This window comes from Maylandia zebra, linkage group LG5, assembly GCF_041146795.1.
Source record: "Maylandia zebra isolate NMK-2024a linkage group LG5, Mzebra_GT3a, whole genome shotgun sequence".
In the NCBI taxonomy this organism is placed as follows: Eukaryota; Metazoa; Chordata; class Actinopteri; order Cichliformes; family Cichlidae; genus Maylandia; species Maylandia zebra.
The window spans coordinates 8698304-8723245 of record NC_135171.1 but is presented as its reverse complement, the minus strand read 5'-3'; the positions used below and the strand labels follow the sequence as shown (position 1 = coordinate 8723245).

Sequence of the window (24942 nt, the reverse complement as noted above, 5' to 3'; positions counted from 1 at the left end):
CACTTATGTGATGTTGGCTTGATTCTTGCTTCTTTACCTACAACACTGTCACAGTTAGCCACACAGATACAATAAGATAACATTACTGTAGAGCATAACCACATTCATGTCTTTCAGTCATGGCAGGCTTGGCTGTTCACCATCACATGGGAAATACGGACTGATGACAACTTTTCACAATTAAAGGACAGTACAAAAAAAGCACTGCTCAAACACAAGATTTGCATATGATGGTTGAAAGATAAGTTAATTTATATAATCTTCATCAGAGGCAGAGGAAGAAGAATGTTCTTGGAGCCAGCCACAGTGTGTCCAATATAAACTGTGATCATTTAAAACTCATTGGATTCTTAAATGCATTCTCTGGGAGATGCAAATTGCTACCTGGATTGTTTTCAGCGGCAAAGTGTTTCTCAGTGAAAGGAACCGGAGCGTTTTTGAACTAGCCTGAAGTTACAGTGAAATGGTGCGAGACTAAGATGCTGTTGTGTGTGTTACGTCCAAAAATGTTTGAATTTATGTGAGGCAAAGGCCAGTGCCCCTGCTACACGTTAATAAAGTCTGGTAGACTGGTAGGTGACACAGTAGAGAATCTCCACCTATCCAAAAACGTGTGTTGTAACTAATCATAAATGGTAAATGGCCTGCATTTGTATAGCGCTTTACTCAGTCCCTAAGGACCCCAAAGCGCTTTACACTACATTCAGTCATTCACCCATTCACACACACATTCACACACTGGCAATGGCAAGCTACATTGTAGCCACAGCTGCCCTGGGGCGCACTGACAGAGGCATAACTATAAAAAAAGCATAATGTAATTTTAACTTATATATCAGTAAATACTTAACTACTACACGAGTGCTTCCAGTTCATTGGAGGGAGGCGGTGCTAGCATATATCACAGGACTTTTAGGCTTTTATCTTTTATTTCAATGTGTGTTTTTCTGCCCTGCATTTCGTTGCCCTGTACCTGTGCATGTGCAATGACAATAAAGTTGAATTCTATTCTATTCTATTCTATTCTACAAATACTGATTTGTCCTCACTCCGAAGTCATCACATACTGATGCTTGGACAGTAAGCGTCACACTGTAACCCACTGCGCACCTACTTAATGCCACCTTTCAATGTGCAGACATTGAGGGGTTCGACATGTTTCTGTCTGAAATAAACAGCATCTGCTGGTGCTGGCATGGACATGGACGTGTAACCTTTGTAACATTGTTAGTTTAATCTTATTCTGCTATCTTATTGCTAACTTTATATACTGCTGTTTTAAACTGCTAGTTTACTGGTAGTTTATACTGCTAGCTTACTGCTAGCATTATATACTCCTACCTTAATCTGAAAGAATGTATTTATTAAAACTACTACCAACAAACAAAATAAACACACAAACCTCAGAGCTGAAAACTAAGACTTTCAAGCAAACGTTGAGGAGTAAATGCTGTGCCCGCTGATAAAGAATTATCCCTGCTTGATGCAGCTAACACTGCTAGCAAGAGACAAGGTAATTGCTGTTAGCTTGCAGCAATGTTTACAAGAAATCTGCTAAATTTTAAATCCAGCATTTTACCTGGATATTTGTAATGTAGTTGTGCTCCTGCTGTGTAAAACAAACCAGCCGTGTATGGTAACAGCTGAACACAGCTAACACTTCTGTTCTTCACTTTTAAACTTCCATCACTATGATTTATTCTTGTTTTTTCTGCCCTCAGTCATTGGGTTATTCTTTATGTTGTCACTGCTGAGCGTGATTTTGTTGCAAAACCCTTACTTACCCTAAAGTTTTTTTGTTTTTTTTTTAAAAAAAGTGATCTGGATAGGAGTCAAACTCCTGTTTTTTTTTTCTTCATCACGCATAAAAAGAGACGCTGAAGGTGTACAGTTTCATTCAACACATGGCAAGTAGTGTTCAGTTCAGTTCAGTTCATTTTTATTTCAAACATTTCAAACATGTGCCTTCACAATCATTACAAAGTATTATTCCATTATTTGTTTGAAAAGGAGTAGGCAGAAGTATTTACTTATTTGTCCCTACCCCCTCAAGTTTTACCTCTCATTCATTTAATTGTTTGTTTGTTTTTTAGTCTTAAAAGTGTGACTGACTAAGAGACAGTGTCTAGTGAGCTAAGAGGTAGAAAGTGTTTCAAATAGTGGATACATACAGCACCCACCAAAAGTATTTGCACTTTACTGTTAGCATACTTTTAGAGGATATTCTAAGGAGCTTAGAAAGAAAAGTGTCTGGACTTCTTTAAGTTGCTTGAAGACGTTAAACCTCTCATCCGAGAAGCTTCTTCAGTTCTAAGAGTCAAATGAGTCCCAGATTTACAGGATATTGTACATGGAGTGGGGAAAAGCCCTGAAAAAAAAAATATAGGAATAGTTTTACACCACACTTGTTAAGCATGACAGACTTCTTTGATCAAAAGGTGGAAATTTTAAAAATGACAAGCGGTCAAATCGAACTGAATATCGACAGTATTGATACCAATACTAAAATATTGATATAAGTATCAGATCAATGGTGGCAAAGTATCAATACTTTAAATTCAGTAGCAGACCTCTGAATTCTGTTAAATATTTTTTTATTCATGTATTTATTAAAAAAAAACACACCTCAAACAAACACTCAGAAACAAACACTTTTGTGTCGTGTTTTTTGTTTTGACTGTCAGATCTATTTTATTCATTGCTTGTCTGACACATTTAAAAAAAATCACAGTGTTTAAAACGTGTGATATCGGCATTTAGTGGCATTTTTGTGGCATTTATTTGGTATTGGCTCAATACCAAATTTTGCAGTATGGCACAGCGCTGAATAAAGAAAGCCTCTGTCAACAAAGATCACTCTTTGAATCAACCCAGGCTCACTCATGATCACCCCTCCCCCTTCTAATAATCTTTACTCAGTCCCGAAGACGTTTGAAAGCGCAACTTTACACGCTCTGTAATCTCATGACATTTTAAAGAGCGACCAACTAATCACTGATAACAGATTAGCTTGTAATGAAAATGACTACTAACTGCATTCTCTCTCTTTATTTATTTATTTATTTTATATGTACTTGTAAAGTTAAACGACCCTGCCGGTATCTTTGCTATCAAGTCTTGCTTATTGGATTGGTTATGGATCTAAGAGGGAGAGAAGAGGCCGTCAGTTGGTGAGGTCTCTCCAATCAATAGTCATTTACAGTGTAGTCAATGTGCGTTTCAATAGACACGGGAGCCAGTAACAGATTATCGACTCTCTCTCCCTTGATACACTCGTGTGTGTGTGTGTGTAAGTGTTCTCACAGCCGCCACCTGGAAATTAGTCCCTCTCCCTTTAAGTGGGAGGTGAGCTGCAGGGCGCTGGGGACGGTGAGAGTTGGAAACCCAGACAAGCAAACAGAAAGTCACCGGGAGTGAGTGAGTGAGTGAGTGTGCGCGCTCCCCGTCTCCAAAAACATTTACGCATCGCAGCAGTGTTCCGCCTGCCTCTCACTCCTCACCGTCATCTTACCACAAACAGCAGCCGGCTCTCTCCACTCCGAAGGACCGGGAGGACAAGTTCGTGCGGAGAAGCGTCTGTCCCAAACCACCGTGCTTTGCATGCGGTGAGCAATTAAAGCGGGGGAGGAAGAGGAGGAGGACGGAAGTTTATCCCCCCCTCCTGTCTCTCTGGTGGAGAGCGCAGGGCGCACCGGGACTGGTGAGTGGAAGCTTGATGGTCACTCTTCGTGGAAATATTAACCACTGTCGTTAATAAGAACTTGGGAAGGAACTTCCCAAACTCAGATCAGTCGGAATTCCACCTCATCCATCAACCTCTAACTTTCCCAACATTCCCATTTAGTCTAACTTGCACCAGCTTCTCCATTTACGCTTTCTTTTGACTTTTGACTTTAATGCATAATTATGTGGAAAAATGAGCGCTGCTCTCGACCTCACTGCACCGCTACACAATTATCGAGTGGTGTGGGAAATTATTATTATGATGATGATGATGGGGTGATGGGGATGATGTCAGTTCTGTTGGCAGATGCAAATGAGCGGATATCAGCAGGTTCACCGAGAATAGGCACAGGTGTCAACGTTTTAGCAAAGACTTCAACACCCTTCTTTTCTCCATAAAGCCCCATTTTTAGCTGATCCACTGAAGTATGGCAGTGAATAATTAGAACTTCATTAAGTTTCAGAGTGAGGAAAGTTCTCCTTGTTGTACTGTGAAATTTTGCCAGCATAGAAATATCTTTTTATAAAGCTGTGGGGTGGGAAGCAGTGGCACTGTGTTGCAGCGGTCTGGTCTGTAAAGCAGTGGAGCCCTGAGGGTCAGTGATGTCAGAGGTGACACCTTAGGCTCCTTTAAGTATGTTCAGGGGTTCTCAGCATGTTAAAAGGGTCAGGCATTAGCAAGGTGGGAAACGGTTCACAGGTCTGGGAACAGTTCAGAGGTGACATCTCAGTGCCGAGTACAAAGTGTGTGGAAGGAAGGAGTGTGAGTGTGTGTGCTCGTCTTTACAGTGGCTGGTTGCATACAAAGCTGTCCATCAGTGGGGAGTCCCTGACCTTTCTTTCTGTCAATCTCCTTTCTGTCCTCTTTCACTCTTCAGTCCCATCTTCTCACCCCCTGCTGCCCTTCATTTCTTTTTCTTTTCTTTCTTTTTTGGAGGCTAGTTTAATGCTGCATCTTCATATCCTTTAGCTTACTGCACACACACACACACACACACACACACACACACACACACACACACACACACACACACACACACACACACACTATCTTTCAATCTCTGCGGTGGACAACAGAACCAAGCAATGCAGATGTAAAGAGTCTGCTTGTCAGCAGCAATGTACTCCTGCTCTCCTCTCTCTTTCTGACACACACACACACACACACACACACACACACACACACACACACACACACACACACACACATAACCTCGAGGACTGGTTTTTCACCCTTCACCTCCACCCCCTCCCTATCCCTCCACCGGCCCCACCTTCTCTTTTGGAGCTTTGTCTTCCCAGGTGAACGGGTTCATGCTGGGGGAAAGGTGACCTGCACCTTCACTCGTGCTTTGTTCGCTGGCCCGAGCACTGTCGTGTCTCATGCCACAGCCTCGTCATATATTGCTTTCTAATTAGCAAACAGGTGTCTGCTAAGTTCATGTGCTAGCACTGCTCAAAGTAGTTACCACTGTTTTATAATAAGAATAAAGTTATAGGGGTGGAGTGAAGTTTACATTTGTTTCCTTTGTTTACTAGAAATTTCCACCTACATGGCAAACCACAAATGAAAGGTAACGTTATAAAGAATCAGGAACAAACTGATGTAATCAGAGTTTGGTTGTTCAAGCTGACTGTGAAAGGGAGAACATTAGCTGCTTCTAATACCTGACAGTTTGTTACTTTGCGCTCTCATGCTTGGCAGTTTTGGATCCTTGTTAGGCCAGAAAAGCGATGTCAACCTTGGACTCCTGGGTTTTTTTAATGGGCGTGTTATCGACCAACTAATGAATCAGTTAATTGTGAAAGCAACTGTAGCCACAGTTTGGGCTCATTTATCAATATTGTACCATAAATGGAGCTAAGCATCAGATGTTCTCTAAAACGTTGTTGTTGTCATTGTTGCACTTGCTGCTGTCCTGTAGGTGTTTGTGAAAGATTGGGCTTGTCATGATTGAAAAGAGATGTCAGTAGGTTTTTGTGGGTTTAATTTATACTGGGCACAGTAAAGAAGATTAAAGTTTATGAATTCACATCCACACTTGGTCTTCCTGTGAAGCGTGATAACAAATTGTTGTAAGCAGGCGTGTTTACAATAAATCTACTGTTAGTGGGTCATTGTTTGTACCAATTTTTTAGACTTGAAATTTGTGCGCTCCAGTCCAGTGTGTGTGTGTGTGTGTGTGTGTGTGTGTGTGTGTGTGTGTGTGTGTGTGTGTGTGTGTGTGTGTGTGTGTGTGTGTGTGTGCACCACTTCCTATGCATTGGATGTCTCCATCAGGGCAGCAGAGCAGACTAAGTTTTTTCCTCGTCTTTCCTCCTGACCTCTTGTATCCTCTGGACATTGTTCTCTGAATCCTATTGAACCAGGAGTCCACAGATAAACAGCACAATGGAGAATAATGGTGTGTCTGTGTGTGTGTGTGCGTGTGTTCCTCAGCCTGTCCTTTAGCGCAGTGTGAGGCCAAGCCAATCAAAAAACCCCACCATCACTGCATTTTCTCTTTTGGAAGAATCGCAACAAGCATGAGCGCTACATACATCACTACATCACTCTGCCGCTTGAGCGACAGTATAAGCATGTTGTCTGTCCGACTCTTCAGACGGGTCGGCATAAGGACTTCACTTATATTGTGCAGCAACCTAGAAATTAAATATACGGTGACAGAGTCATATCATTGTATCACATCAGCTCACTGTGCTTTAAATTTTTGCTGTTAATCCATCTTCCTGAGGGTTAAACCTCCAAACTGAACAAATTAAATTAGTTTTCATGTGCAAAGAATTTGGACAATGAGATTTAAAAATGAATAACATAGTGTAGTATAGTCGACAGTCGATCAGCTGAATCATTATTTAACCCAGGAGTCTTGAACCTGCAGCTGGTCCTGAATGTGGCTGTTTTGTCCATCTCTAGATAAAAAGTAGAAATGAATATTTAAAAAAAAAAAATTATTCCTTTAACCCTCTCAAGGCAGGCATTGCCGATTTGCAACAGTTAAAAACTAACAACCTGATTACCCCACATACATATTTTATGAGTTTTTTTACTCAGAAGTACCACTGCAGGACTTAGTTGTGCATTAGCAACAAAAAGTTTAATTTGAGCCTGAGGGGGTTAAGTGGTTCTTTACATTCTTCATCACATTAAAAAAATATTGTGTCATAGCACAGAACAACAGTCCCTTGTGGTGTGTGATACTTTAAACTGTGTACAATATATTAAAGCTAATCAGATTCAAAGCGCCCTGCAGAGGATAGTTACAGACAAACATTTTAGAACTGTGGTAGAAGTTTTGCAGTGTTTAGCACTGCTGCCTCACATCAAGAAAGTCTTGGGTTCAACTCCAGCAGGCAGATGGACCCTTCTGTGTAGAGTTTGCATGTTCTCCCTGTACCTGCATGGGTACTCTGCCTTCTCCCCTTTTCTGGAACTTGGTTGTCTGTGTGTTAGCCCTGCGTTAGCCTGGTCACTTGTTCAAGGTGTAACTTGCCTCTTCCTCTAAGACCTCAGTTGGAAGAAAATGGATGGATAGACTCTCGCTTTTACATGTTTCTATTAATTAGTAATGAGCAGTCATACACAATTCCAACAAAGACAACTTAGCGATAGCCAGTTTAGTAGTGCCTAAGTCCTTTTCATTCTTTTTATTTTATTTATTCCATATGCTGCTGTGAAAAAGATTGGCGTTGAAAGAGTTTTGTTTTACAAAAATGCAAAATGACAATAAAGAATTTGTTTACTTTGGCAAATAAACCTGAAAAAGTAAACAGTTAAAACATTTTTTTCATAAACAGTATTATTCAAAATATTCCTCCAGCCTGCTGTACTATTGTTATATGTGGTAAAAGATTTAAATTATTCACACCTATTAGTAATGTTGAAAGGGTTTTTTTTATGTGGGCAGCAGGTTCATAATAAGGCCCAATCATGTTTGAGATTTCTTTTGGTCAGAAATTGTTAAAAAAAAAACAACAAAACAGCTCTTTGATAGTAAAGTTTACCTGACTTAACACTGATTTAACTATATATTCAAAAAAGTTGCATGTTTTCTGATCTCTGATGTGATGATTTACTGCTTTCCCTACTTTTGCATGTTGGCTGGCTAAAATATGACAGCTTTAAATGTAAGAAAACATTTTCAAACAATTTAAATAAAAAAAAAATATTCACAGTTAGATATCGAAAAATTTGTATTTGTAGTTATTATCATTTTATTAACATAATATTAATAATTATTATAATATTAATTAATTAATTAATTAATTACTCTTTAATTATAATATCAATTAATTACTGTGGTAATAAGTTCACATGTGATAGAGTTTAGAGACTTGTACTTATATTGATACTTCTGCAAAGCCAACGTTTAACAATCCCTTAAAACATATAAAATCATGTGTTGTGTTTATAGAACATTATTAGAAAAGAAATTCAGCCAGCTGATTGTTATAAAAACAAAATAATATCTACCTTTTAATTTTGACAAAAATCCGTTCAAATCGCAGTATTTTATGGCGTCATCGCTGCCCACTGTTGGACAAACTATGTAATGGCAACACTATACCTAATGTCCCACCTTCATCTACTCTTAGATGTCTTATTTGCCTTTTTTTCTGTCTTATCTTGTAAAGCCCTTTTTTCTTTGTTTTTAAAAGGTGCTACATACATGAAGTTTATTAGTATTACTATTAATATTATTATTATTTTCTGAGTCAAGGCTAGCCTCTCAGACCTGCGCTTCAGTTTCTTATTACCCACTTTTACTCTTACTGCACCTGACTTGTGTATAGGTGTATCTCCCGTAAAACGTCTCACTGACTTATCTTTTGGTCTGCAAAAACAAAAAGTTAAATTGAGCAAAAGTAATTTGGCTCCTCGTGCAGAAATAATGTGCAGACCAGTTTAATGGCTGCGTGTTCAAAAGCTCTCCCGCCTGGTGCCTGCCTAAAGGAAACATCTGTTGAATGCAGTTAGAAGAGACTCATAAAAAAGTAGGTAAACTGTGACATATTAGGTGTCAGTCACCAAGATCAGTAATAACTTTGCTTTGTTGTGTTTTGTGGCAACAAGTTAATCAACTCTTGCAATGCTTTAAATCATGTTCAGTGAATTGTTTTTGAGTGCATTTGGATTATTTGATTAATCGATGGCGCTGTTGATGCTATTTGCTGTTTTTCTTAAATGAAAATATGCTGAATATCTAAAAAAACTGTTTTTTTTTCTGGTAAAAACAGTGCTTAGATATTCAGCTTAATTTGATGAAATATTTCTGTTTAAGATCACACTGTGTAAATTCCTGCCTGTGTTCAGGCTTCTCTGGTGACGAAGGTGCTTGGCTTTTATAAAGTGTGATTATTCTGGTTAATTCTTCACCATGTCCCTGATAGGAACGTGATATCGCAGTCAGCTTCTGTGCCTCACAATGGGCTTTTTTGCATTATCTAACAGCCTCTTTTTCCTCGCGTTAAGCCATCGTGACCCGTGAACATGTAGTCTTTAATGATTCTGTACATCACTATCACAAAGACCAAAGTGTGGTGCGTCGAGCACACGTGCCGAAGAGAGGGAGCTTTTGATAGAGCGGATGAACGGAGAAGTTTCAAGGTGCTCCTTGTATTCATTTCTGTTATCTCTGAAGCAAACGGGGTGAGAGAGTGCAGTAATTAAAAGTGGAGATGGAAGGATCTCAGGTGGAGATGTTAGAAGTCATGTCTTTGTGAAGGAAACACAAAGGTGGAGAGGTTGGTTGAATGCCTTTGCTTCATCTTAACATCGCTCATCACTCTTCAGAGGACTTTTTAAAGACACTTTCCACCTGTTGCCTTGGTACAGGAAAGAAAAGAAAGATAACTGTACACACTTGAGAGGAAACACACACACACACACACACACAGGAAGACTCATCCTGGGCGGGTGATAAAACACAAGTCTTACACTGGTGATGGGCCACTTTCAGAGATACTGCAGCCGCGCACACACACACCCTGCTGTGTACATCTGCACACACCTTCAAGGTAAGATACCTGCTTCAACCTCGGCAAAGCCTTCTTTTACCAAACTCACTGTGTCCTCGCGGTTGACTGTCTTGCAGGCCTATATCTGATTGCACGGTTGAAGCATCTAATCACTAAAAGCTTCACATTACACTTGTTTTGTTTATCTTTTTAAAATATATCGACGGGATTGCTGTACCCCTGGCATGTCATTCATTTACATTCTGCCAGCTGTGCTTTGAATGTGCGCTCACCCATCCGTGAATGCTGTCATAAGCCCATAAAAACGCGCCGTAAAGCCAGAGGAGGGGGGCGAAACCACAGCAGGCTATTTATCAACAGCTGTAAATCATCTCCGAAGAAGAAAGAACGGAACCCTTCTCGAACGCTGGCCCCTGCGCCGTGTTTCTCATGCTACTTTTGATCACTTTCTAATCCCTTAAGAAAAACACACAACAAGGAGAGAGGGAAAAAAAGTTTTCTGAACTTTTCCTCTCCACGCCTGCATTGCATGCACGTGTGTTCATTCAGCACGCAATGTCAGAATACAAGCTCCTACAGGACTTAGGTGTGTTTGGCTGAATGTTGCGCTGGAGAGGGAGGCTTTTGTTGGAAAGTATGCAGCGAGTTTTTCTTTTGTCTCTCTTGTTCCCATAATGCTCGTCGCATAACGGCTCTCTATTGTTTGGCATGCGGGACGTGAATGAGCAGGTTTATGTAGACTTTTTCGTGCCCCTTAATTTGAAGAACGTACAAAGAACAAAAAAGGAATAAACATGATGATGAGTGGATTTTGTGCCACTCTCATCAAGATAAAAGTGCGTTAAAGAGGTTATTATTGGCTTAATAGATAGCATTAATGCCTGCACTGATCAGGTTCGCTGACAGTTTATTCATTTTTTTTGCTGCTGAGTGACATAAAGGCCTTATTAAATTACGTTTCAGCGCCTTTTACTGCTTTCTCAGAATTAACCAACAGATTTGCATGGCTATCAGAGAAGTGCACATGGACATACGTCTGTTTTTGTTTGCCACGGTTAAAGATAAAGGTATAATCGGCTTGTTCCCACCCTTTTTCCAGCCGATTTGTTTATTTCTGAGAGAATTCACAAACACTCTATTGATAGACGAGCCCTGCACACACAAATAAAAACACACCGGTTTCCTGGTTCATTTACATGACTTTCTCCTGCACAACGCTGCTCTGTTGTTATGTGAAACCTAAATTTTCAAAAAAAAAATTCAGGACACAAAACTGTATACCTGTTTGTTGTTTGTTGTGTGTGTGTGTGTGTGGGTCTATAGTGCCATTTGCAAATGACCAGAGACCGTTTGTTTGCTCCGCAACAGCTCCACCAGCATGATTTGCATTTCCTTTTTAAAAATCAATGAAATCTAAAGCGACAGTAGGCCATTATGTGCCGGTTTGCTAGAAGTTAGTTGCGTATTTGAGTTTGTGGTGTATGTGTAGCATGGAAAACAGGCCAGCGCTCCTCCGCTGCATTGAACTTCTTTGATGACTTATCATTTGTGGGGTAACATTAGATTGTATTAATGTTAAATGAAAGAGGGGGCATAGGGGCGCAGACACACATCGTCGGTAATGCAGGAGACACTCTTCTGGCTTTTATCTCCCACTCTCCACAGCTGAGCGCGATAACTTGTCTAAAATCATGCGCTCACATGCATCCAAGCTGTTGTATCTCTGCAAAATAAAGAGAGAAGCGAAGCCGAGTTACAGCAGTGGACACCGTCATCCTCCGAACACCAAACCTTTGCTGTTCTTACTGCTGTTCCTTTGAGATGAGATAAGGATTTAGTTTTCCATGTTTTAATTCTTGTTCACTTTCTTTCAGTTTTATCGCAGCCTGAAGTTTAACACAATTGAAGGCAAAACCACCCAGATAAATTTCTGTATGTGGCATTGAAGCACCTTATCAGCCCGTCACCTCCAAAAACAAAAGATGCCTGCTAACTGGAAAGAATGGTCAGCTTTCTTTTCAAATCCTAGAGCTATATTTAGTTTACTCTTTAAGCTACTTCATTAGTCAGCAATAGTATTTAACTAGAAGTAGTCAAAATTGGGGGAAAAAAGCATTTAAAGTTGTTTTTTTTCTTTTTTTTAAAAAAAGGCTCTGTAATTAAAACAGCTGGGCACAAACAGCAGGAAATAGTGCACTTGTCTTGGGACTATTTTCAGCTGTGGATTCGTATGCATTTAGTGCTCTAGTGAGTATTTACAGCAGCAGCACAGGTGTGTGCCACAGTAAAGTACAGTGTGTGTGTTTGTGGCGTTGAAAGAGCATGTCAGCCGGTGCAAAAGCGGGCCTGAGTCAGAGCAGTTGTGAAAACAGCAGAGCTCCGTGAAACAAAGGAATTAAAAACGATAACACAGTAATTGCTGGCAGATTCCATCAACTGCTGATTTTTGGCTTTCTTCACCTTATTCATTCACAAAACGAAAAGCGTGGAAAAACACAAGCTTACCCTCTCAAAAATAATCTGCTTGGCAAAAAGTGTTCAGTCCTGTTTGTCAGCCTAAAGTTAACCTTTAGCTGTTTCTGCACATCTAATAGGAAAGGCAGCAAATCCATTTTTCTACCTGGGCTCTTCTTTCTTCTCTGTCATCTGGCAGCCCAGGAGATAAGCACGCTGTTACTGAATCTAAGAAAAAGGAATGAAAAGAACCTTTTCATTTTCTCCCCAAAAGTCGAATGACCACATTTTTTGTGGTTAATGCAGATAAGAAGAAGGGTCTGCACGGGGTGGAGGTCAGAGTGGATGGATGGGTTAACAAAACATCAGACAGTTGGGTTTTAAAAAACAAACAAACATTGACTATTGATTTGTGGCTGTGACTACATGTTTGTTATTACATTATATTGTGATAATGAAGACCTGCTAACCTTACCTTAGTAACTATTTTACTCCATATCACCAAGCCGTTTTGTATGTAAATCCAACCAAACTTTTACCGTAGTGTGAACGCACCATAACGGTTTTATTAATGTCTTTGTATCGCTGCCATCTATGATGCCGCATCAGATCAAAAACTCTTTCAGTGTATTTGAGCAAGTGAAAACTTTTGCTATATAAAACATGGTGTTGTAGGCAGCTAGTTACTGAGTGCAGGCAGCTGGTAGTACTCAGTCAAGCTCAGCCCCAAGATTGCTTTTACACTTATTATTAAACTATAAGTCGTAGTTGCTTTACACACGGTATATGCTCACTGGTCACTTTATTAGGTATACTTTGCTTGTGTCAGGTTGGACCCCTTTTGTCAAACGTGGTGCATTGCATTGAGATCTGGTGACTATGGAGGCCAGTGAAAATGTTGTAGCACATTATACTGGTGGAAGCAGCCATCGTAAGATAGGTAGTGGACATAAATGGACATCCTAAGCAACACTGCTCAGGTAGGCATTTAAACAACCCTGAACTCGTACAAATGGGCCCCCAAAGTGTGCCAGGAAAATATCACTACTCCACCAGCACCAGTCTGAACCTTTGATACAGGGCAGGATGGATCCATTTTCTTGTTCTTGTTGACAAATTCCAAATCTGTTATGTTGCAGCAGAAATCAAGGCTGTGTGTTTCCAGTCTCCTGTTGTGCAATTTTGATGAGTCCGTATGAATCGTAGCCTCAGTTTTCCTGTTTGTAGCAGGCGGAAGTGGCATCCGACGAGGTCTTCTGCTGCTGTTGCCCATCTGCTTCAAGGTTTGACCTGTTGTGCGCTCAGAGATGCTTTTTGGTTGTAACAAGTGGTAATTTGAGGTCAGCTCGAAGCAGTCTGGCCATTCTGCTCTGACATCAACAAGGCATGCTCTCCCACTTTCTGTTTTTCAGATCATTCTGTGTGGCAAAATCCCAGTAGAACTCCAGTTTTTACGACATCCTGATGTACAGCCTGAACTTCAACAGGGCGTCTTGATTGTGTCTACATTTGTGAGTTGCTACCGTGCAATTAGCTGATTAGACATGTAGCCTAGCAAGCAGTTGAACAGGTGTACCTAACAAAATGGCCAGAAAGTGCATATCCTGACTGTAGAATATCTAGAGCTCCCCTACTGCTTTCTGTTCTCCTGCTTTCATCTCTCTTTCTCCTTCTTGAACAGGCCTCTCTATGTGAATGGATTTCTCTGTAAGCCCTAACATAAGAGGCAGTGGGGCATATTGTGATTTTTATGTAGAGCTTCTGTTGTGTATTCCTATTTTCAGGCACTATCTTGATGTATGTGCTGTGTAGTCAGGGCCATGGGCTGGGTCTGTGTGCGTAGCGAGGCGGACTGTGTCATTACGGCGGTCAGCCAGCTACTTCAGACATGATCTCCAGCTTATTGGAGCTGGTTAAGATCTATGGCACTAAGTTGTTGCATACGCAGCTGTACTTGTGAAGCTGAAGCACACATATGCACTCGCGTGTGCGCGCGCACACACACGCAGCAAAGACCTCCTGCAGTTTGCCAGTGCCGAAACAAACAGTCCCTCAGCAGAATCACCTGTTGTGCTCCTACTGCTCAAAGGCGTTGCCATAGTAACGTCTCAGAGTCCTGGCCTCTTGGTCTATGAGACCCTCTGCAAATATAGACCCCCCCTCTCCCCCCCACTACTGCTACCACCATGACCATTAGAAACTCCTGAAAACATGCACACACACACACACACACACACACACACACACACACACACACACACACACACACACACACACACACACACACACACACGTTATGTACATGTGGGTGCTCTCAAGAAGCAGTAAATGGAGTGAGGATATAAAGTGTGCCAGGCTAAAGGAGAGAGAGCACATTGTGAGAGTCGGGCCTCCTTTGTCTGAGCTAGCCTGAAGGAGCAGGGGGTGGAAAAGGGAATGGGGGTGGAGGGGCTTTGTGAAGGAAGAGGAGAAAAAAAGTGGCCTTCATACACATCCTTTCTTCTCCTTCTCTTGTTCTATCTCTTTATTGGGAGTGTGTTTTGTCTTCTCTCTCCCCACTCACCACACCACCACCTCCTCCTCCTCCTCTGATAAATGCCACAGTAGCCTTTCGCTAGCCGCCACAATAGACGACCTGTTTCGGTGAACGCAACGGGAAGAGAGAAAAGGGAGCGAGAGAGAGGGAGAAAGAGGGACGAGAGTGAGACATGAAAAGAAAGATGGCTGCTTTTTAACCTGTGCTTCTGAAAAGCAGGAGAATAAAAGGGGCTGTGACTAAAGCCAGAGTCCTGTTCTCCTCTCTTTTCTCTCTCCTCGGTGTCTTTGTGAAGGGCACGGTTGTGTCATCAGCCTATTTATACATCTTATTTAGAAAGCTTTTGAGAAAGAGAGAGGCAGTGGTCATAGAGAGAGCACATTATGAAGCGTATTAAGCAGGATTTAAACACAGAGGACGGGTTAGATGTGTTTGACGTTGATGTTAGTGTACTGGAGACATACAGTCACATAAAGTTAACAACTGAGTTAACTCTAAATGTTACTCAGACTTACTTTTTTATCACTCTGGAGTATTTTCATATGGATGGCTGTAGTGGAAAACGAATGCATAGACTTTGCATCAATGTGTAAAATGTACCATATTATAGAAAACCTAGTAAATCATGCATTTAAATGTTGTAGAAAATGAAAAAAAGTACATGTATCATCTGCAAATTTTGAAAAAACAAACAAACAATAGAAGCGTGCATTATACTGTCACTGAATGGAGTACACTGTGTAGCGAGATCAGTTTCAAATTTGTATACTTGGAGTATTTTAGTCGGTGACAACGAATTCTATTTTAATCCATTTTTTTGTTGGCCATATGATTTGAATAAAACCTCATTTGCAAGAGAGCTCTGGCTGTATTAAAAAAGACAGGGTATTGTGGTAGGAGCATCACAGTATACCTGTACTGATGACAGTGACATTTCAAAGTGAAATGCTTTATAATACAATTACATAAAGTGTATAACATGGATTTGTTAATACTGTAACTAGTAGTACAGTTTCCTGTGTTTGCACAGTTCTTGCTGCAGACTGCGTCCACCTCTCTACACTTGAGTGATTTAAGTCATCCCATTGCCAAAAAAGACTACGACACAACGCTATTTTTTAGTGTAGTTTTCAATCACAACTTTTAATTATTTTAATTACTATTTTCTCATTTTTTTCTTTCTTTTCTTCCATAATTTTCCATTGAAGCACATATAGGCAAAGGTCAGCTCTACTCTAGTCAATATTCTACAAATGTTAACTTTCAGCCAAATACACTATGGAGGTGCATGCTGTAAGAACATATAGGCATCACTGTCACGGCTGATATATTTCAGTACAGTGGTGTTACCATGATTAGTAGTACTGTGGAATATTTTTATATTCCATATAAAAACAGACAAACACAGACACATAAGTCTTATGTTTATTTTATCTATTTCTTTTACATATATGGACAACTACTAATGGATTTGTCCTTTTTTAGTGTTTTGGACACTGAAACACTTAATTCTGCTGAGAATCACAAACAATCCGTGCTTGAAAGCAGCGCATTGAAGCAGCACAGCAGCTGCTGTCTGGAGAGCCTGTGAACTTTAAACTGTGCTCTTACCTCGCCTCACGTACCTGTTGACTGGGAAGATTGTTGAGCTGAATCTTTTCAATATTGCCTTAAAAGTCTTTTTTTTCCCTCTTCACCTCCCCGCGCTGTTTTTCTGTGCTTGTAAAACCCTCACAGTTGTGCTGCTTCTGTTGGAAAAGAGAAATTAAATTGATGGCATGCATTTGTCTGTATTCGCGCATGCTGCTCTATCTGACAAAGATGAGAAAGTAATTCCATTCTGCATCAGTCTGCTTTAGTTTAGCAGTCAAATACACGGACTGTATGTTGTAAATTGTAACAAAGTGCAGTAAATTGGGACTTTGTGTGGCAACAAATACCCAAACTTTTATTTTGGAGTACACCAGTGTTGGCTGTGGTTGCTTCTACCTTGTTAAAAGAGAAACACAAAAAGCTTGTGCTTATCAGTTCTGCTGAAAGTCAGCCACACCGCAACAAGATGAATAAGAGAAACCACAACCCCTTACACCGTCACTCAATAGAACAGATGAAAACGAACAGAAGACAGTAGTATGCAAACCAAGGTAGGATGCAAAGTCAAAACGATTCCTTTAATGAGCGATGTCAGGGGTTAGTAATATTCATCTTTAAATGTAAATTCTTGATTGTTCTTATCAGAGATAGACTGAAGCTGTTTGACAAATACCACACAGAGCTTAAGACAAAGCCTGACTCATTCCTGTATTAATAAGAAGGACTGAAATGGGACTGCTTTTGAAATCAAGCAGTTGTCCCTGATCTCTTGACGACAGACAAAAGTCTTAGTGGTTTTGCTGAAGAAACTAAGCACATCTTTGTGGTCTGTGTTGACTCATACGCAGTGCGTGTTCAGTCTAAGTCCTTGTTAAACCTTCAGCAGATACAGATAATTTTTTTTAGGGAGGAAGGAAACAAAAGCAGAAGCAGCGTTGCTGAAGATCTGCAGATGACTCAGTTTGGGTGAACTCATTTATAGGTGCTAATCAGTTATTCAAACTCTATGTAAATGTATTATTATAAGTTACAAATAAAAACACCTATGTGACAGATGGACAAATGCTGACATGCAAAATTTCAGCATTATGCAGGTCCTGATACCAGGGCAGCAGTTTGATAAGATATCACAACTTTTTACTGATAAAACCAGAAAAGATGGAGAGAATACATCATGGCTTTTGAGATGAATGCATTTTTAAGAGATGTGAATTTACTTTAATCACCTAGTAAGTAAGGCATTTATTTTTCTACTATTCTGAGCTCATCGGTGCAGGAAAACAAAGGGGCACGCCTTATCTAAGCTAGCCGATCATACATCGGGACTGAAAGATGATCTTAACTTGTCTCTTAGTATTCTGGTAACGTCTATGTTAAACCCATCTAATTAAAATGCATACTTCATTGTGTGGAGTATTAGAGTAACTAACTGATGTTGAGTTAGCTTGTTTTTCTGCAGCATGCAAACCAGGCCTTGATATTTAGAACCGCCCATCTCTTGTTAAAGAAATGTCCATAAAATCAATGTGATGGTTATTAGCAAAGACGATATCTCCGTCCTCTATTGTCGGGCTGATGAGGAGACAGACTCTTTTACTTGCTGATCTAATAGAAATAAACTAAATGTAGGTTTTGAAGCCTTAAGTCTCAGATCAAGCCAAACTAAGGTTTACTCCTGCTTCAGGCTTTTGCAACCAGAGTTTGCTCAGTTATTATGGTTTTCCAACTGTCCGTGATTTCATTTACCTGTGAAAAGCACAATCCTCTTCCTGTTTTGGTTGCACACTTGAGCCTCCATTTTCCCAGGGAATTTCATGTGCAGTTGGTACTGCTTGAATATAGCTGCCGCATTGGGCAACCAACATTTATTTTACAGTATAGTCAGCTAAAATTGTGATGTCACTATGAATCAAAGCACTTTCGACTCCAAGTCACATTTTAACCCTACTTTGGTAGATGTTATGCTGTCCCCTTCTACACACTTTATCTACGGTTAACCTCACGTGCACGTCTTTGTCCTCTTGCTTTGAGGTGATGGTGCCCATTTACTAAGAAAGCAGCTGTCCCACTAATGTTTCCATCTTACTGATGTTAGGATTTGTATGGGGAGCTTGTGATGGGAACTGCAAAAACTAGTTATTCAGCTCTATATTTGGTTAAGATGGCATGGGTTACAGTTGACCATAACAACAACAATAGAAGGAGGTAATATGTGTTAACCCTCTGATCGCTAAGTCATGTAAACACTTAGAACAGGTCGATATGACCAAAAATATTTATCACGATATACATTTGAAAATTTGCGATAATGATATAACTGATGATATAATTGACACTAGACAAAATACTTTACAACTCCACAACTTTATACAACTTGTTTAATACGGTAATATTATGTTGAAGCACAGTACGTATCACTCCGCGAGGCTGCTGCCTACAATAGCCGTAATGCTCCGACAATCCATCAAGCGGTGTGGGTTCGTAGCTTAGCAAAGTTGTACTGAAACATTTGACAGATTTTCGAGTGCCGTGTACCACATAAAATCATTTCGAGGTCAGTAAACACAACCAGAATTCATACATAAGGCGCACGGGATTATAAGGGGCACTGTTGATTTTCAGAAGTGTGCCGTATTTTCCAAAAAACACGGTAATAACGACAGCCCGCTAGCATGCTCTACCAAAAATAGTGCTTTGTTGTGTATCTGATGGACGAAAGCCGCTTTCGCCCTTCTCATTCTCCGTCGCCACCATGCTTTTTCCACCATGTGCGTATGAAAACAAAGGCACTGCGCATGCGCATTTTATCCATATTCTATCGCGATATTTCATTTTCTTATCGTTGCCCAACATTATACCGGTATTACCGTGAAAGGTATGATATGGCCCAGCCCTATAAAAACTAAACTGTATTGTGGAGAAAGGCATCATGTACTATTCTGGGGAAAATACATAGTTTTTAATATGTCTCATTTAGAATGAGTGTTGACTTGTTGACTTAGAGGAACAATACAATAAAAACAAAGATGACATATTCTCATTGACTGGAGATTATTTGTACTTTTGTATTTTTCGGACAATAAAGCACACTTAAAATCCTTTAATTTTCTCAAAAATCGACAGTGTACCTTATAATCTGGTGTGCCTTATGTATGAATTCTGGTTGGGCTCTCAAAAATCTGTCAAAAAATGTTTTAGTATGACTTTGGTAAGCTACAAAGCCACACCTCTTGATGGATTGTCGGAACATTATGGCTACTGTAGTCAAGAGGAATCTGGGTCCAAAACTCCGTCTGCTTCAGATCCTGAAGTCAAACAAACACTGAGAGTAAAAAGCTGTCTAAATTCTTTCATCTGTAATAAAATGATCAGCGTTGCTGCTTCACCAGGTGTAACAATTAAGTCTAACATCCAGGCATCCATGAAAACAGAAGTTATTCAATTTAACTGAGTTAGAAGTTAGCAGGAAATTAGCTACATGTGCTACATGGTGGCTAGCTACACAGCTATGTTAGCATAGCATAAACACAGTGAAGCTTGAGGATGAAAGCCAACTTTTTTCCACTCGATAAAAATTAATGTGAGGGTTCCCGATGGTTAGGGACAAATGCAATCGCATGGCAGGATGCTGTAAACGGACCAAACTTCATTTAGGAGAACGACTGAGATAATCCATCCACAATACCAGGTTAGTCATTAATAAACTGCAACAACACGTGAACAGACGAGCTGCGAGAGACTTCAACATTAATGAATCAATGGTACGCAAGTGGAGGAAGCAGGAAGAATGAGTTGAGTAAAGTTTGACTTATCTGACTGTTTTGTTTCGCTTAATGCGTCTTATAATTCGAAAAATACAGTATGTATTTGCTGCAGCATTTAGTATCATATTTAAACTATTTGGCACTCTTGTAAGTGAAACTCTTTAGATATGCTATCTTAAATTTCTGATAGCAGAATTTTTCATTTCATGGTAAATTAGGAAAATGTTTGATGTCTACTTTGTACGAATAAATATAGGTATACTTGTGTGTCATTTCGTTTGATTAGCTCACAGCCAGAATATATTTCCCCATGAGTTTCTTCTACTGCAGGTTACTTCATGTATGCCACAAACACCATGAGCAGTGCATAGAATGATTCTAGTACCTCAGATTGTCAGGAAGTCTATTCAGGGGCCAGCAAGCAGACTTATTTTGTTTTTCTTGCCACGCTCATGGTGTGTGTATGAGATTTTCAATCCTCTTGCTTTCTTATCTGACATGCAAAACATTTTTTCTTCGCTCGTTCGTGCCGCTGCTGATTCTCAAATGTATTGTGATGTAGGGCTGTTCGATATAACGATATATATCGGATGACGATATAAAAACGTCTATCGTTTCATTTTACGCTATCGTTTGTTTCGTGGTGTCGCAAAATAAACTGTTTACAGCAATATTTTTTTCATCGTTTTGATGGTCACTGTAGTGGCTATATTAATTTCTTAAAGTTCTCTCTTTCTCTTATATTTTATATAACCACACTACAGATGGACAAGTGCCTGTTTTTATGCGTTGTCGTTAGCAACAACGACGGTAAAACCATCGCGTGTCCGCTTGTTTATGTTCCACATAAGCCTTTCACAATAAAGCTCAATATCCTGTTGAGACTTTTCAAAATACACTGAATCACGTGAAAGAGCAGATTATTTACGGATGAGAAGCAAAAAAGAGCCGTCAGGTGCTAAAAAATAAACCATAGACTCAAACCTTAGAACAGGCTTTTTCCCCGCAGCACGCCGTGTAATAAATACTCACAAAGAAAACGGCGGCCGTTACAACTTATGTCTGAAAATGTATCGTTTCATGCATCGGTTAAAACACTCGACTCCAGCTACACGATGCAAAGCTGGAAACACTTCACGCAAGTTGAGTTATATCGTTATCGAGACGATAGAATTCTTATATCGGGATATGAGATTTTGGTCATATCGCACAGCCCTATTGTGATGTGTGCCCTTCTTGTAACTATTTTCTTCCCTTTATTAAATATGGATTTTAAACTTCCAACCCAAACAGAGCTCAGTCTTCATACAATAAAGTTGCTCCACAGTGTACGAATTAATATGCATCTCTGCTAAATGTCTTCATTCATGTTGTGTCTCTTTACGTAACCTCCACTAAATCTATATTTGTTGCATTTGCAAGTACGAGGTGATGTAGAGATGTAATGGAATGGCGTGTGTGTGTGTGTGTGTGTGTGTGTGTGTGTGTGTGTGTGTGTGTGTGTGTGTGTGTGCTCAGTGCAGTGGGTGGACCCCTGAGGGGCAGCCCCTGAGCTGCAAGAGGAAAAGGGGAGTAAAATGTAGTCTTTGTGATGTCTCTATCACTCTATCACAGTGCGGGAGCTCCCAACACTGCTCTTTGTGTGTGATGAACTGACCAACGACCACAGAACAACAGCAACTTATCAGGACTTATAGTATGTGCACACACACACACACACACACACACACACACACACACACACACACACACACACACGCATTCATTGCACACTAAAAGGAAAAAAGAGAAACTTGAAAAAATTGGAAAACTGTGTGTGTATGCTTGATGAGGTTATTCTTTGGACTATGCACCATGGTTCAGTACTCTTGACATCAAAAGGCCAAGAGAACAGAAGAAGAGAGGGGAAGGAAAGAGGAAGAGAGCAAGGCTTTTGTGTCTCCAGTCCTAAGAGCTCATTCTCTAATGAGGCCCAGTCAGCAACACAAGGAAGCTGCTGTGTGTGTGTGTGTGTGTGTGTGTGTGTGTGTGTGTGTGTGTGTGTGTGTGTACCCACATGTTACCAAACCTCTCCAATATTTAAAAAAAATAAAAAAATAAAAAAATCCAAGACCAAAACATACTCTCACAAATCTTTGAGACCTCATCTCTCAGCGCGATCTTACAAGTGTTCAGTACAAGTGTTGTGTTGGACGGCCTTGAAATGTGATTGAAAAGCAGCTTTTGAATGTGAAAGCAGCCAGGTAGTGTTAAATAAAAGTGACTTAAACTGTTGGAGATCCAGAGAAGTAGAGCTTGAAAAGGTGTGTAAGTCAAGTAAAACTGTGTGCATGTTTGAAATTCAGGAGTTTAAAGTGTGATTTGCAATTGTGAGACAAATTGCAAAGGAATGCTCACAATAAGCTGCAGTACATGTCTTCGTTTTTTTCTTGCTCACCTGACATCATCCACTGGTTTCTAGAGTTTGAATTTTTCATCCTTAGGCCATTGAGATGTTTATTTTCTTTTTCTCAAGTCAGGGATGATTATATTTAGATGAGCGGACTGAGTGATAAAATTTCTGAAAACACTGCCATGCATCCATAAGCTGCATGAGTGCAAACTTTCTAGATACTCTGTACCTCACATCAAGTCATAATACACTATATGGACAAAGGTACTGGCCACTCACAGGTCATGAAACACGGCGTGTTTACGATGCACCTCAGCATAATGGCTTAATGGCTCACTTTGGCTGTAGTCAGCGCCTAATGTAAAGAATAAAGTAACATGCCTGACGGGACAAGTAGAACAAGAACTATTCTGTGCTGGGAAATAACTGAGTATCCAGTTCCTTTGAGGTTGAATCCCCACCAGCACCTTTAACTGTTTACGCTGACAGACACATGGCATTGCAGAGGTTCTTATTAACGACACATTTTCTCTTCACAATGACAAACATCATCACGTTGCTATATGGACCACATGGAACGGCTTCTTGTTATCTTTCAGGAGATAATTAGTGCTCGGAACAAAAGAGGGCAAGTAAAATCATGTGTGTCTCCCATGTAACCTTTGTGGAACATCATAAAGGTGCGTTTGCTTACTTGTATCTATTTACAACATAGTTGACTAAACATTGTTACCTCACTGAAGCTTTACTTATTTTCTTCAAAAAACTACTCTCGCAGCGCTGCCAAACTGGCTGATATTGTATCTCGCATCACACCAGAATTCCCTACATTTTCAGCTTGAGTGTGTCCGATCAGATTACCTCTGCACTATACACCACTGTGCACTTACGGCAACTAATTGTGGAGCTCCTTTCCCCACTTGCACGCAGGAGTCAGAGACCAAACTACATCCAACAATGTAAAATGAGAGGTAACAGTGAGGGAGGGGGCTTTATAATACTGCATTGTACATCAAAATGTTGAAATTTGTGCTTTATCAAATGATCTGATCACGATAAAGCAATCGGAGCTTTGATTAAAAAGGTTTCGGTAAATAGTAGGGTAAAGATTTTTTAAAGAATTTTTTTTTTTTTGCTTCGTTTTAAAATCGTTTGCTTGTCTCTTTGATTCGTTGTGACCGGTTGCCTTATTCCCTTACCTTTACAACCACCCACCCGGCATTTTTCTGTCCCCCCACCCCTCCACCCCGCCACACATCCTGGAAATCATAAAAAGCCTAGAATAAAGCCGACTGTGTTCGAAAGTGTCTAAAGCCCGTGAATGTGCTTATCACACCGCAATCAAACCTGTTGGCTGGTTGAGGTCCGATCAGTGTCATGCACGTCTGTAAGCAGCAAAGGTTACCTGCAAACAGCATGCTAATTATGCAAACACGGCGGCTATACGATGGGATTTGAACAGGCTCTTTGTACTTCCCCTCTTGGGGGGGGGCTGGTCAGAGGTAACAGAAGAGTAGAAAAGACAGGCATTACCGGTGAGGGAGAAACACTCACTATGACCTGTGTCAGCAGATCTCTTCCAGTTCTTCCAGTCAGGGAGCGCTGTTGGATCTCCTCACTTCCACTCTGCACTACCAGGTCAGTACAGACAGCTACAGAGGGTAGATGGATAGGTGAGAGTCCAAGGTGTGCTTGTGTAAGTGTTTGTGAACATCTTTTAATTCAGTCTTGCTTTTCCTTTAAATAGACACTGATCAAAGTAGGAGATGCATGTTTCTTTAAAAAAATGAATATGTGTGTTTTTAATGCTCCGTGTTACTAATGAAGCACAACCACTGACTGAACTGGTGATGTGGTTTGCTTGAGTAATGTTTTGCTTGACGCTCTTGCCGTGATAAGGCCGAGCCAGGCCCTGTGGGCACACTGGCTCTATAGCTGGTGCGGAACGCTAAATTGTTTTATCATCCCTAATCAAATAGTGCTAGCTGCAAAACATATCCACAAACACTTGTTTGTACATTGGTTCGCACTTGTCTTAACATGACTGCACAGCAGGTTGGAAACTTATAGTGTGAGTTCGGTCATGGGACACCGCTGACAATTGAACAACAAGTGAGAAAATTTCCTGAATGCGATTGTTTTTCAGAGATGAAACTGGCTACGGAAACTCGTGCAGATCAGGGTCTGAGTTATTTTACCTTTTTCTTTGTTTGTTGCATTTTTTTTTTTTGACCTGATAGATTCTTGTGCCTGAGCCAAGTATAAGTAAGTGATTTTGTGTTTTTGTTTTTTGCATTTGGCAGAAGGAACCTTCTGCCATTACAGCTGTCAGTCTCACTACCGACAAAGAGAATGTCTTTATTTGTTTATCACCAAGTAGGCTGCTTTAGATGTCTAACATTTTATCCTGCTGCTCGCTACTGCTGAGAATGGCTCCTGGCACTCTCTCTTACGTCTATTGTGCATTCTGTGCTATTCTGCCTCAGGCAGCAGTTAGAAAG

The 24942-nt window shown here is 40.4% G+C and overlaps 1 protein-coding gene across 6 annotated transcripts in view; it reads left to right on the top strand.

Moving 5' to 3' along the window:
• The first annotated feature begins 3379 nt into the window (after window positions 1-3379).
• The window catches only part of sox13 (SRY-box transcription factor 13), a 51927-nt gene continuing 30364 nt past the window's right edge, over window positions 3380-24942 (top strand). Inside the window, exons 1-2 of one of the 6 annotated variants that reach the window (XM_076883687.1) lie at window positions 3380-3700; window positions 21664-21745. The gene's annotated coding sequence lies outside the window, so the exon portion shown is untranslated. Of the gene's footprint in view, window positions 3701-9615; window positions 9742-13588; window positions 13668-21663; window positions 21746-24004; window positions 24080-24942 lie in introns of those variants that run through there. The other 5 variants (XM_024802634.2, XM_024802638.2, XM_024802635.2 and 2 more) reach the window with 5 other exon arrangements.